At 40.3% G+C, this 14,382-nt stretch overlaps 2 non-coding genes across 2 annotated transcripts; both read left to right on the forward strand.

Moving 5' to 3' along the window:
* Positions 1 to 6,915: 6,915 nt before the first annotated feature.
* Positions 6,916 to 7,022, forward strand: LOC131252231 (small nucleolar RNA R71). Its single transcript, XR_009174266.1, has one exon. It is a non-coding gene; the product is annotated as a small nucleolar RNA R71 (small nucleolar RNA).
* A 6,764-nt stretch (positions 7,023 to 13,786) lies between these two features.
* On the forward strand, positions 13,787 to 13,893 carry LOC131252232 (small nucleolar RNA R71). Its single transcript, XR_009174267.1, has one exon. It is a non-coding gene; the product is annotated as a small nucleolar RNA R71 (small nucleolar RNA).
* Positions 13,894 to 14,382: the final 489 nt, after the last annotated feature.

Raw genomic sequence — 14,382 nt, forward strand, 5'->3', positions numbered from 1 at the left:
TGGAGCCCACCTAGCCGAGACCCCAGCCATGAGAAAAGTTCTAAACCAAGCCTTTTCAGCCATCCCAAAAACTCAAGCCAAACGCAAGTGCGTTTCTGCGTGTAGTCTGCTGTGCACGCTGATGAACGGTCTCCGCAACCTGTTTCTGGTAGGACTCGGCAACAGCTCTCGGAGGACGGCTATTAAAGAAAGAAAGAGATGTGAGAGAGGGAGAGGGCAGTGTGGAAAGGCTCGGTTTGGAGGCTGGAACGAGCAGAAGTCTGTTGCTGCTGGACGTTGGCAGAGAGTATAGGGTTGCTGCTGTGCACGGGAGGAGTGCAGCTGCTGTGCACGAAAGGAGGGTCGGCTGCACGTTTTGGGAGAAGCAGCAGGTGGGATTCCTGCTAGACGGGGCTGGAGAAAACAGAAGGAGAAAAGGCTGAGGAGATTGGAAGAAAGAGGTTTTCCTTTTTCTTTTATTTTATTTCTTTCCTTTAATGTTTTTTTCATTCTTCTTCTTTTTAGTTGGAATTTAACCCATATCATGCTCGGCTAAACCTCTTAGCTAGGGCTAAGGGGTGAAGCTTGTAGCCTGATGGGAGAGATGTTGCTGGTGCCCTTTGATTAAGATTGAAGAGATTATTCTTGATTTAATTTTATGGGAATATTTTTAGTTTTTAATGGCATGTTGTGACTGAAATTACAATGGGCTTGCAAGGGCTTTGAATATTTCTTTCCTCTTTTTATATTTATGAAGTCAGGAAGCCCTGTTGTTCATCATTGTCCCATGGGCATGGTTGGATGATCGTACCCTTCCTCACTTTCATGATTGGTTGGTAATTAGTTTAATCCTGTTATTTGCTTTGTCTCCTGGGCATGGTTAGATGATGGAATCCATTCTAATTCATATACCTTTCATCTCTTGAAAACCAGATCAAGTAAGTTCAGTTTAAATTCCATAATCCTTGATGCAGGCATAAGATCTCCCTGATCTCTACAAGTGGATCCTCTGAATCCCTAGTTTCCCTTCCTCTGAATTCCTTAAAGTTTTAGATAATTATTCCATAATTATTTCTTAAATTCTATTTTGTTTAGATCGCATCTTAGTCTATTTCTAGTTCTACTTGGTTTCAGATAACGTACAGGTATCAGTCCCTGTGGATTCGACCTCGGTCTTACCGAGTTTATTACTACATCACAACCTTGCACTTGGGGTGTGAACATTGTGCAGGACTCCTTCCGTACATCTTTTGAAGATCCTCTGGAGACCTGCTTAGCACAATCGGGCATGGATTTTGACATTGATAGTCCCATCCATGAAGTCAATGCATTGCTCGACTCTACTCCTATATTGGAGACTGAAAAATGGAGAGCGAAAGTCAAAAACTTGATGTTTTATTTAAACCAACATGATTTAAATGATTTTTAAACTCGCAAGTATACGAATCAGATGTAGATACGGTACGTATTACGAGATCGTTCCCACGAGGACTGGTCGTCACAATTCAAATCTATGATTCTCCTTAACTAATCCAACAAATAATGGAATGAATTACTAAGCACAATTTTATGAAAAACAATTAATTAAGAACAGGGAAGAAAATTCAATCAGAGAGAGAGCACTAGGACTTTCGAATCCACCCCTAATTATCCTAACCCTTGTTTTGTCTGTTTATTCACCTTGATCTAGATTGATACCACTTATACAGAGAAAGCACAATCTGTGTCCTTAATCGGCATACAGAATGTCTAATTCCTTTAAGCAATGCCATGAATAACACATCCCATGTCCTTGGTTGGGCACATGGAATGTATAGTTCATTAAAGCACCCTGTTTCTTCCTCTATAGGAAACTTGTTCTTGATCAGACACAAGCACCTGTAATAAGCATCCCAACAACATCCATATATATACTTTAATCAAGTTCATAGATGGAGAAGTATAGAATTTAACCAATCAAGCCCACTTAGAGAAAGAAACAAATTAATTAATATTCAAAGTGAATTCAACCAATACAAGAACTAATCAAATTAGGGGCTTCATCTCAGCCCTAGCTGAAAGATTAGTGACCCATAAAATCCATTAAATAGATGAAATAAAATTCATAAAAACAAGGAACATCAAACCGATCGATCTCCCTCTTCTTTCTTCTCTTTCTTCTCTCCCTTGCTCTAGGTCTCAAATTCCCTGGCTCTCCTCCTCAATCTCTGGTCCTCTGGAACGAGCTCTCTTTCCTCTTTCTTATAGCAATTTAGGCGGTGGAGAGACGTGCTGGAAACGCTGTCGCAGCAGCAGCCGCGTTCGGACTCTCTTTCCGCAGCCAAGATCAGATGCAAAACAGCCCTCTTTCCTCACTCGATTTCCAAATAAATACCGTCCCTTAGGACGTTTTCCAGTCTTCTACATGATGGACGGATCAGATCTTCCATCTGATCAAGTGTAGTGGGCCACAACAGGTGCGAAAATCGGACAGCGTCCGGCGTGCGTAAACAGGGATTACACTGTTCGCGCTGCGACATTGGTGGAGCCCACTTTGTTGCTGTATAGATAAATCCAAGCCGTCCATTGGATGCAGCACACAATTTCGGACGAGAATGGACTGTTTTCACTGTCTGCTGATGCGGCCCACGTGATTTCGCTTCTTGCCATCCATTCTGCTTTTGAACGGTTAAAAATCGATCTCTATTGCCATCTGAAATAACGCCACCTAGGCGATGATAATATCGGCATTTATGGTCTAATAGACGGTCCAGATTGGACCCACGAGTCGTGATGGTGGCCCACAACAGGAGACCGCAAGTCCCTGTTTCTGTGAAGCCGAAAACGGCAACTTCCGTTTTCTTTTAAAATTCGTCGGTCAGCGTCTGCTGACCGACCTTGAATGTATGGTTGTACTGCCGGTGTGCGTCCGCACTGTGTGCATGCAGTGCACATGTGAGGTCCATCATGATGTATGCACCAAATCTCCTCCATCCATATGATTCCCCATATAATTTACAGCGTTGATACCAAAGATGAGCCATGTCCAGGGACCAGGTGGGCCCCACTTAAGGAATTAAAGGGCTGATCTGGCCGTTGGGCCACTTCTCGAGATATCCAATGGTTGAAATTTAATATGTACGGTTTATTTATGGCCTCCAGGCTATGCATGAAGTTTCAAGTCAATCGGATGGCGGGAACCATGTGATCTTGCATTCTAGACCATTTTCGGGCCTTTTTAATGTGAACGGCTTGATTTCCCTGGATCCCAGGCGTGTAAAATCTTCATTATTAGTTCTCTGGAGTCCATCCCATGCTCTGGAGACTTTGGATCATGAAATCCATGCCTTTAACATCAATTTTCAATACACACTCCTGATTTCATCCTGTAATAAAAATACGAGTAAAACACTCCATTAAGCCTCATCATGTACGTCAATTTAGGCAATTACTGGGGTCTGATATGCAATATTTGACCCTGATCACAACCCCCAACCAGCATTTTGCTAGTCCCGAGCAAAACATGCGAAAAATAATTTTAGAAATAAAAGACGATTCCTGTAAACTCAAGTGACTTGTGAACAGATAGCTGAGATGTGAAAATTCTAAGATTCATGAATGGTAAATAGAATTTTCTCCTGAAATCAAGCTCACAGTAAACTTCATAATCAAGTTCAACATATTAATCCATTAATTAGAACATTCCTAAACATTGAGTTCCACAGGTGTATAGTATAATCTCAGCTTACGATCATTAAGTGTTCCAATAATCAATTTCATGCTAAAATTGGTAATTAACAACAGAATTCCTGACAACCAACACTAGCATTTTAGATTAACCTTTCAGCCTTCATTTTTTTTTTTTTTTTTTTTTATGAACAGTACGTCAAGGAAGGGAATCAAATCCTCACCTACAGGGAGCAAACCTATGGTGAAAACTCGTCGCCTCATTTTTTTATAAGTCAACTATGGAGAATCAAATCTACACCTATAGGGAGCAAACCTATGGTGAAGATTATGTGACTTAGCCTTTTAATTCTTCTTTTTACCAAGTTAATCATTCAGTTATCGAACCAAAACTTAATGTGCAAGCGAGATGTGATATGTGAAATCATGACTCAATCAATGTTTACAACGTCTAATCATGGATTAACAATTCAAAATTGACTGTGAAATCAAGCAGATGGCCGAATCCAAGAGTCATTAGTTACCAACATCATGTATCTTATGATGTTAAAATCACAACTATCCGTCAAAATCACTTTGAATTCAATAGAAATTCAGAAAAAATTTTAAAATTTTCACAAATTTTCCTCAAGACCAAGAAAATACTGATTAGGTACCCTAATCTCCCACCCCCAACCTAAAATCTACATTGTCCTCAATGTAAAAGAAATAAACAAGCAATGCACATGGGACTACGCGAATAAAAGAGGAGTGATGAAAAGATAATACCTGGATGGAGAATCAAGAAGCTTTCTCAAAATTTGTGAAAAAATTTCAACGTAAAAGCGAGTTAGCACAAGAGAGAAATCAACATAAGAAAAAATAACAAAAAGAAAAACAAAAGAAGATCCTACCTATACCACTTTCGCAGGTGCTCTCGATTGCATTTAGCGCATGCAACAAGCCTTTAAACTCCTAGGTTACCCCTAGTGGACGAGTTGTAGTCTCGTGAGGGTTTGCAGTAATGTTACCCACAAACATTGAAGTAACTAACTAGGAAAATGAAATGAAATGAAAGGATGGGTTGCCTAAACTGTGCTATCTGAAATAAGGCAACTGACACTGTCGTCAAATAATTTAAGGACTTCTGCTCGAACGACTTCTTCTATGTTAGGATCACGCTTCCTTTGCATGTTATGCGATATTACCACAACATGATCCATCCATACAGTGGGGCATACTCCCTGGATTTTTTCTATCTTCCGTTCAATTGCTGCCTTATATGCTCTAAGAACATTAAGCAGCCTGCTCGCCTTTGTCTTCTCAGAGTTACAAACTGTGCTTTCAGGAAGAGTCTCAGAGGGATGAAGAGGTTCCACTTTCGCTCTCCATTTTTCAGTCTCCAATATAGGAGTAGAGTCGAGCAATGCATTGACTTCATGGATGGGACTATCAATGTCAAAATCCATGCCCGATTGTGCTAAGCAGGTCTCCAGAGGATCTTCAAAAGATGTACGGAAGGAGTCCTGCACAAGGCTCTCGATCATGTCCACTTCAAATATGTCATCCAAATCTGAGGATTGTTGTCCTGCATTAAAAACATTGAGTTTAATATTCATGTTACCAAAGGACAATTTCATAACTCCATTCCTGCAATTGATAATAGCATTAGATGTGGCCAATGGACGACCCAAAATGACTGGGATCTGACTATGAAGATTCTGGACAGGCTGAGTATCTATAACTATGAAATCCACTGGAAAATAAAATTTATCAACCTGGATTAACACATCTTCAATAACACCCCGGGGCACCTTGACAGATCTATCGGCTAGTTGTAATGTTACCTTAGTCGGTTTCAACTCACCAAGTCCTAGCTGCTCATAAACCGAATATGGTAACAAATTGACACTCGCCCCTAAATCAAGTAATGCCTTCCCGATCTTATGATCTCCTATGCCGCAAGAAATGGTGGGAGCTCCTGGATCCCTAAATTTAGGAGGGGTGTTATGTTGAATCATGGAGTTGAGCTGCTCTGCAAGGAAGACTTTCTTATGAACATTTTGCTTACGCTTTTGAGTGCATAAATCTTTAAGAAACTTAGCGTAAGCAGGGACTTGCTTGATAGCGTCAAGCAACGGGATGTTGACTTGCACTTTTTGAAACACATCCAAGATTTCATCAAAGTTATTTCTTTTCTTTATTGGTGCCAGACGTTGAGGAAAGGGTGCTTTGGGCACATAAGGTGGCACATTAGTGGCTCTTGGAGAGTCAGAGAGCTTTTGGACTTTGGATGCATTGGTATGGCTCTCTGCTTCATCTTGATCTTCTGTTTTAGAATTTAATTCATCCCCAGGCATCTCTATTCTGTTATCAATCTGCTTGCCTGACCTAAGGGTAGTGATCGATTTGGCCTGTTCATGATATTGCCCTTGGTTGGAATTAGAGCCAATCTCATATTGTCCCTTTGGATTAGCCTCAGGTTGGCTAGGGAACTTGCCCTTCTCTCTCTCACTCAATGTGGCAGCTAGTTGACCCATTTGTACTTCCAGCTTGGCAATGGATTGTGCATTTGCATGTAAGCTTTGCTGGTTGGCCAGTAAGGTTTGTTGGGTGTCTTTTTGGAATTGGAGAGAACTCTGCATGAAAAGATGGAGTGTATCCTCAAGAGATGGTTTCCTTGATTGTGTAGGCAGTTGTTGATATTGTGGAAACTGTTGAGGTTGTTGACTGCCAACTTGGAGGTGCGGTTGCATGGGAGGATTTCCAGATGGTCCTCCTTGTTGTGGTCCTTTTACCCAAGAGAAATTTGGATGTCTAGCCCACCCTGGGTTGTATGTGTTCGAGTAAGGATCATTCCCAGATTTTTGAAAAGTGTTCATAGCATGAACTTGTTCAGAGAGAAGTTCTGGGAATGCTGCACCAGATGGACAAGACTGCATAGGATGGGCAGGACTAGAACATGTGGCATATGCCTCGACTTGAGCTGTTTGTGGTGGTCCATTATTTAATACCAGAGCATCAACTTTCTTTGTCAGGTTATCAAGCTTGGCGCTCAGCTCTGGTATGACTCCTATCTCATATATACCACCTCTCTTTTGTGGTTGGGGACTTCTGTCACCTTTATTTGAATAATCCCATTGCTGGGAATTTTCGCACAAGGTTTCAAAGAAGTTCCACGCTTCGACATCACTTTTGGTCATGAATGACCCTCCACTAGTGGCATCAACCATGCGACGGTTCTGTGGTGTCAGACCGTCATAGAAGTATTGAACTTGTTGCCACTTCTCAAAACCATGGTGAGGACATTTAAGAAGCAAGTCCTTCCATCTTTCCCAACATTCATGAAAGTGCTCGCCCTCTTTTTGTGTGAAGTTAGTAATTTCTCTACGGAGGGCATTGGTTTTGTGAACGGGGAAGAACTTGTTTAAGAACTTCTTAGACAGTTGGTCCCATGTAGTGATAGATCCAACTTCTAGAGAATTCAACCATGCTTTCGCCTTATCCTTCAAAGAAAAAGGAAACAGGCGTAGGCGGATCGAATCGTCTGAGAAGTTTTGGAACTTAAAGGTGGAGCAAATGTTTAAGAATTCTTTCACATGATGATATGGGTCCTCCTTGTCCAATCCATAAAAGGATGGCAACAATTGTATGACTCCAGGTTTAAGTCAAAGTGTCCTGCCGTAGTGGTTGGCAACACTATGCATGAAGGCGCATTAAATTGGACAGGAGCTGAATAATCTTTGAGAGCTTTAACTTCAGTCTCATTCGCCATTTCAACAGGATTATTTCTCAATCTTTCACGAATTGTTCTTTCAATCTCAGGATCAAACGGTGCTAGTTCTATATTCAGGGATCTACGTCCTAGCATAAACTATGTTATCAATATAAGAAAGAAAACTAAACTAAGATGCAACCTAAGATGAATTAAAACTAAAGGAAAAAGTTATGAATTCCTAAAAACAAGAGAAAGCTATGTAAACGAGAATTGGAAAGAAGAACCCGAGAAAAGGAGATGATGAATGTCTGAAGATTTGAGAGCTCCTCCTTTTGAAGACAATGTTATTTAGCAGCTTCCTTCCTTAATTCCTGTAAACAAAAAGAAAACAAAAATAAATTAAATTTACTAAAATAATGCTAGAAAAAAAAATCCTAAACAACGGTTAATTTCTAAAAAAAAAAAAAAAAAAAAAGGTTTGTAATCTTAGAAATAAAAACTAAGTTAGTTTCTAAAAAGGGAAAAAATTTCTAAAACTAGAAAATAGAAAGTTACTTGAAAGAAGAATCAGAATCTAGAATTAGAAAATAGGAAATTTCTAAAAAATAAAATAGCCTAGAAATAGAAACTTTCTAAAAATAAAAATAAAACCTTAATTCTAAAAATAGAAATTAGAAGGAAAAATAGAAAATTTGGAAAGAGATTACCAAATTAGTAGTTTATGTCAGGTCCCTACAAAACAGGAAATAGGTTAGTTTCTAAAAAATTTAACCTAAAGGTAGTAAAAAACCTAAGACTATGAATTATGATAAGGGAGAATCTTAAATCCAATTGGACCGAAACAGTCCCCGGCAACGGCGCCAAAAACTTGATGTTTTATTTAAACCAACATGATTTAAATGATTTTTAAACTCGCAAGTATACGAATCAGATGTAGATACGGTACGTATTTCGAGATCGTTCCCACGAGGACTGGTCGTCACAATTCAAATCTATGATTCTCCTTAACTAATCCAACAAATAATGGAATGAATTACTAAGCACAATTTTATGAAAAACAATTAATTAAGAACAGGGAAGAAAATTCAATCAGAGAGAGAGCACTAGGACTTTCGAATCCACCCCTAATTATCCTAACCCTTGTTTTGTCTGTTTATTCACCTTGATCTAGATTGATACCACTTATACAGAGAAAGCACAATCTGTGTCCTTAATCGGGCATACAGAATGTCTAATTCCTTTAAGCAATGCCATGAATAACACATCCCATGTCCTTGGTCGGGCACATGGAATGTATAGTTCATTAAAGCACCCTGTTTCTTCCTCTATAGGAAACTTGTTCTTGATCAGACACAAGCACCTATAATAAGCATCCCAACAACATCCATATATATACTTTAATCAAGTTCATAGATGGAGAAGTATAGAATTTAACCAATCAAGCCCACTTAGAGAAAGAAACAAATTAATTAATATTCAAAGTGAATTCAACCAATACAAGAACTAATCAAATTAGGGGCTTCATCTCAGCCCTAGCTGAAAGATTAGTGACCCATAAAATCCATTAAATAGATGAAATAAAATTCATAAAACCAAGGAACATCAAACCGATCGATCTCCCTCTTCTTTCTTCTCTTTCTTCTCTCCCTTGCTCTAGGTCTCAAATTCCCTGGCTCTCCTCCTCAATCTCTGGTCCTCTGGAACGAGCTCTCTTTCCTCTTTCTTATAGCAATTTAGGCGGTGAAGAGACGTGCTGGAAACGCTGTCGCAGCAGCAGCCGCGTTCGGACTCTCTTTCCGCAGCCAAGATCAGATGCAAAACAGCCCTCTTTCCTCACTCGATTTCCAAATAAATACCGTCCCTTAGGACGTTTTCCAGTCTTCTACATGATGGACGGATCAGATCTTCCATCTGATCAAGTGTAGTGGGCCACAACAGGTGCGAAAATCGGACAGCGTCCGGCGTGCGTAAACAGGGATTACACTGTTCGCGCTGCGACATTGGTGGAGCCCACTTTGTTGCTGTATAGATAAATCCAAGCCGTCCATTGGATGCAGCACACAATTTCGGACGAGAATGGACTGTTTTCACTGTCTGCTGATGCGGCCCACGTGATTTCGCTTCTTGCCATCCATTCTGCTTTTGAACGGTTAAAAATCGATCTCTATTGCCATCTGAAATAACGCCACCTAGGCGATGATAATATCGGCATTTATGGTCTAATAGACGGTCCAGATTGGACCCACGAGTCGTGATGGTGGCCCACAACAGGAGACCGCAAGTCCCTGTTTCTGTTTCTGTGAAGCCGAAAACGGCAACTTCCGTTTTCTTTTAAAATTCGTCGGTCAGCGTCTGCTGACCGACCTTGAATGTATGGTTGTACTGCCGGTGTGCGTCCGCACTGTGTGCATGCAGTGCACATGTGAGGTCCATCATGATGTATGCACCAAATCTCCTCCATCCATATGATTCCCCATATAATTTACAGCGTTGATACCAAAGATGAGCCATGTCCAGGGACCAGGTGGGCCCCACTTAAGGAATTAAAGGGCTGATCTGGCCGTTGGGCCACTTCTCGAGATATCCAATGGTTGAAATTTAATATGTACGGTTTATTTATGGCCTCCAGGCTATGCATGAAGTTTCAAGTCAATCGGATGGCGGGAACCATGTGATCTTGCATTCTAGACCATTTTCGGGCCTTTTTAATGTGAACGGCTTGATTTCCCTGGATCCCAGGCGTGTAAAATCTTCATTATTAGTTCTCTGGAGTCCATCCCATGCTCTGGAGACTTTGGATCATGAAATCCATGCCTTTAACATCAATTTTCAATACACACTCCTGATTTCATCCTGTAATAAAAATACGAGTAAAACACTCCATTAAGCCTCATCATGTACGTCAATTTAGGCAATTACTGGGGTCTGATATGCAATATTTGACCCTGATCACAACCCCCAACCAGCATTTTGCTAGTCCCGAGCAAAACATGCGAAAAATAATTTTAGAAATAAAAGACGATTCCTGTAAACTCAAGTGACTTGTGAACAGATAGCTGAGATGTGAAAATTCTAAGATTCATGAATGGTAAATAGAATTTTCTCCTGAAATCAAGCTCACAGTAAACTTCATAATCAAGTTCAACATATTAATCCATTAATTAGAACATTCCTAAACATTGAGTTCCACAGGTGTATAGTATAATCTCAGCTTACGATCATTAAGTGTTCCAATAATCAATTTCATGCTAAAATTGGTAATTAACAACAGAATTCCTGACAACCAACACTAGCATTTTAGATTAACTTTTCAGCCTTAATTTTTTTTTTTTTTTTTTTTTTTTTTTTTTTTATGAACAGTACGCCAAGGAAGGGAATCAAATCCTCACCTACAGGGAGCAAACCTATGGTGAAAACTCGTCGCCTCATTTTTTATAAGTCAACTATGGAGAATCAAATCTACACCTATAGGGAGCAAACCTATGGTGAAGATTATGTGACTTAGCCTTTTAATTCTTCTTTTTACCAAGTTAATCATTCAGTTATCGAACCAAAACTTAATGTGCAAGCGAGATGTGATATGTGAAATCATGACACAATCAATGTTTACAACTTCTAATCATGGATTAACAATTCAAAATTGACTGTGAAATCAAGCAGATGGCCGAATCCAAGAGTCATTAGTTACCAACATCATGTATCTTATGATGTTAAAATCACAACTATCCGTCAAAATCACTTTGAATTCAATAGAAATTCAGAAAAAATTTTAAAATTTTCACAAATTTTCCTCAAGACCAAGAAAATACTGATTAGGTACCCTAATCTCCCACCCCCAACCTAAAATGTACATTGTCCTCAATGTAAAAGAAATAAACAAGCAATGCACATGGGACTACGCGAATAAAAGAGGAGTGATGAAAAGATAATACCTGGATGGAGAATCAAGAAGCTTTCTCAAAATTTGTGAAAAAATTTCAACGTAAAAGCGAGTTAGCACAAGAGAGAAATCAACATAAGAAAAAATAACAAAAAGAAAAATAAAAGAAGATCCTACCTATACCACTTTCGCAGGTGCTCTCGATTGCATTTAGCGCATGCAACAAGCCTTTAAACTCCTAGGTTACCCCTAGTGGACGAGTTGTAGTCTCGTGAGGGTTTGCAGTAATGTTACCCACAAACATTGAAGTAACTAACTCAACACTTTCATTAACCGATCCCAGACAAGTGATGTGAGTTCCCATAAACTGTGCTATCTGAAATAAGGCAACTGACACTGTCGTCAAATAATTTAAGGACTTCTGCTCGAACGACTTCTTCTATGTTAGGATCACGCTTCCTTTGCATGTTATGCGATATTACCACAACATGATCCATCCATACAGTGGGGCATACTCCCTGGATTTTTTCTATCTTCCGTTCAATTGCTGCCTTATATGCTCTAAGAACATTAAGCAGCCTGCTCGCCTTTGTCTTCTCAGAGTTACAAACTGTGCTGTCAGGAAGAGTCTCAGAGGGATGAAGAGGTTCCACTTTCGCTCTCCATTTTTCAGTCTCCAATATAGGAGTAGAGTCGAGCAATGCATTGACTTCATGGATGGGACTATCAATGTCAAAATCCATGCCCGATTGTGCTAAGCAGGTCTCCAGAGGATCTTCAAAAGATGTACGGAAGGAGTCCTGCACAAGGCTCTCGATCATGTCCACTTCAAATATGTCATCCAAATCTGAGGGTTGTTGTCCTGCATTAAAAACATTGAGTTTAATATTCATGTTACCAAAGGACAATTTCATAACTCCATTCCTGCAATTGATAATAGCATTAGATGTGGCCAAAAATGGACGACCCAAAATGACTGGGATCTGACTATGAAGATTCTGGACAGGCCGAGTATCTATAACTATGAAATCCACCGGAAAATAAAATTTATCAACCTGGATTAACACATCTTCAATAACACCCCGGGCACCTTGACAGATCTATCAGCTAGTTGTAATGTTACCTTAGTCGGTTTCAACTCACCAAGTCCTAGCTGCTCATAAACCGAATATGGTAACAAATTGACACTCGCCCCTAAATCAAGTAATGCCTTCCCGATCTTATGATCTCCTATGCCGCAAGAAATGGTGGGAGCTCCTGGATCCCTAAATTTAGGAGGGGTGTTATGTTGAATCATGGAGTTGAGTGCTCTGCAAGGAAGACTTTCTTATGAACATTCTGTTTACGCTTTTGAGTGCATAAATCTTTAAGAAACTTAGCGTAAGCAAGGACTTGCTTGATAGCGTCAAGCAACGGGATGTTGACTTGCACTTTTTGAAACACATCCAAGATTTCATCAAAGTTATTTCTTTTCTTTATTGGTGCGACGTTGAGGAAAGGGTGCTTTGGGCACATAAGGTGGCACATTAGTGGCTCTTGGAGAGTCGAGAGCTTTTGGACTTTGGATGCATTGGTATGGCTCTCTGCTTCATCTTGATCTTCTGTTTTAGAATTTAATTCATCCCCAGGCATCTCTATTCTGTTATCAATCTGCTTGCCTGACCTAAGGGTAGTGATCGATTTGGCCTGTTCATGATATTGCCCTTGGTTGGAATTAGAGCCAATCTCATATTGTCCCTTTGGATTAGCCTCAGGTTGGCTAGGGAACTTGCCCTTCTCTCTCTCACTCAATGTGGCAGCTAGTTGACCCATTTGTACTTCCAGCTTGGCAATGGATTGTGCATTTGCATGTAAGCTTTGCTGGTTGGCCAGTAAGGTTTGTTGGGTGTCTTTTTGGAATTGGAGAGAACTCTGCATGAAAAGATGGAGTGTATCCTCAAGAGATGGTTTCCTTGATTGTGTAGGCAGTTGTTGATATTGTGGAAACTGTTGAGGTTGTTGACTGCCAACTTGGAGGTGCGGTTGCATGGGAGGATTTCCAGATGGTCCTCCTTGTTGTGGTCCTTTTACCCAAGAGAAATTTGGATGTCTAGCCCACCCTGGGTTGTATGTGTTCGAGTAAGGATCATTCCCAGATTTTTGAAAAGTGTTCATAGCATGAACTTGTTCAGAGAGAAGTTCTGGGAATGCTGCACCAGATGGACAAGACTGCATAGGATGGGCAGGACTAGAACATGTGGCATATGCCTCGACTTGAGTTGTTTGTGGTGGTCCATTATTTAATACCAGAGCATCAACTTTCTTTGTCAGGTTATCAAGCTTGGCGCTCAGCTCTGGTATGACTCCTATCTCATATATACCACCTCTCTTTTGTGGTTGGGGACTTCTGTCACCTCTATTTGAATAATCCCATTGCTGGGAATTTTCGCACAAGGTTTCAAAGAAGTTCCACGCTTCGACATCACTTTTGGTCATGAATGACCCTCCACTAGTGGCATCAACCATGCGACGGTTTTGGGGTGTCCAGACCGTCATAGAAGTATTGAACTTGTTGCCACTTCTCAAAACCATGGTGAGGACATTTAAGAAGCAAGTCCTTCCATCTTTCCCAACATTCATGAAAGTGCTCGCCCTCTTTTTGTGTGAAGTTAGTAATTTCTCTACGGAGGGCATTGGTTTTGTGAACGGGGAAGAACTTGTTTAAGAACTTCTTAGACAGTTGGTCCCATGTAGTGATAGATCCAACTTCTAGAGAATTCAACCATGCTTTCGCCTTATCCTTCAAAGAAAAAGGAAACAGGCGTAGGCGGATCGAATCGTCTGAGAAGTTTTGGAACTTAAAGGTGGAGCAAATGTTTAAGAATTCTTTCACATGATGATATGGGTCCTCCTTGTCCAATCCATAAAAGGATGGCAACAATTGTATGACTCCAGGTTTAAGTTCAGAGTGTGCTGCCGTAGTGGTTGGCAACACTATGCATGAAGGCGCATTAAATTGGACAGGAGCTGAATAATCTTTGAGAGCTTTAACTTCAGTCTCATTCACCATTTCAACAGGATTATTTCTCAATCTTTCACGAATTGTTCTTTCAATCTCAGGATCAAACGGTGCTAGTTCTATATTCAGGGATCTACGTCCTAGCATAAACTATGTTATCAA

This window comes from Magnolia sinica, chromosome 7 (assembly GCF_029962835.1).
Source record: "Magnolia sinica isolate HGM2019 chromosome 7, MsV1, whole genome shotgun sequence".
NCBI classification, from domain to species: domain Eukaryota; kingdom Viridiplantae; phylum Streptophyta; class Magnoliopsida; order Magnoliales; family Magnoliaceae; genus Magnolia; species Magnolia sinica.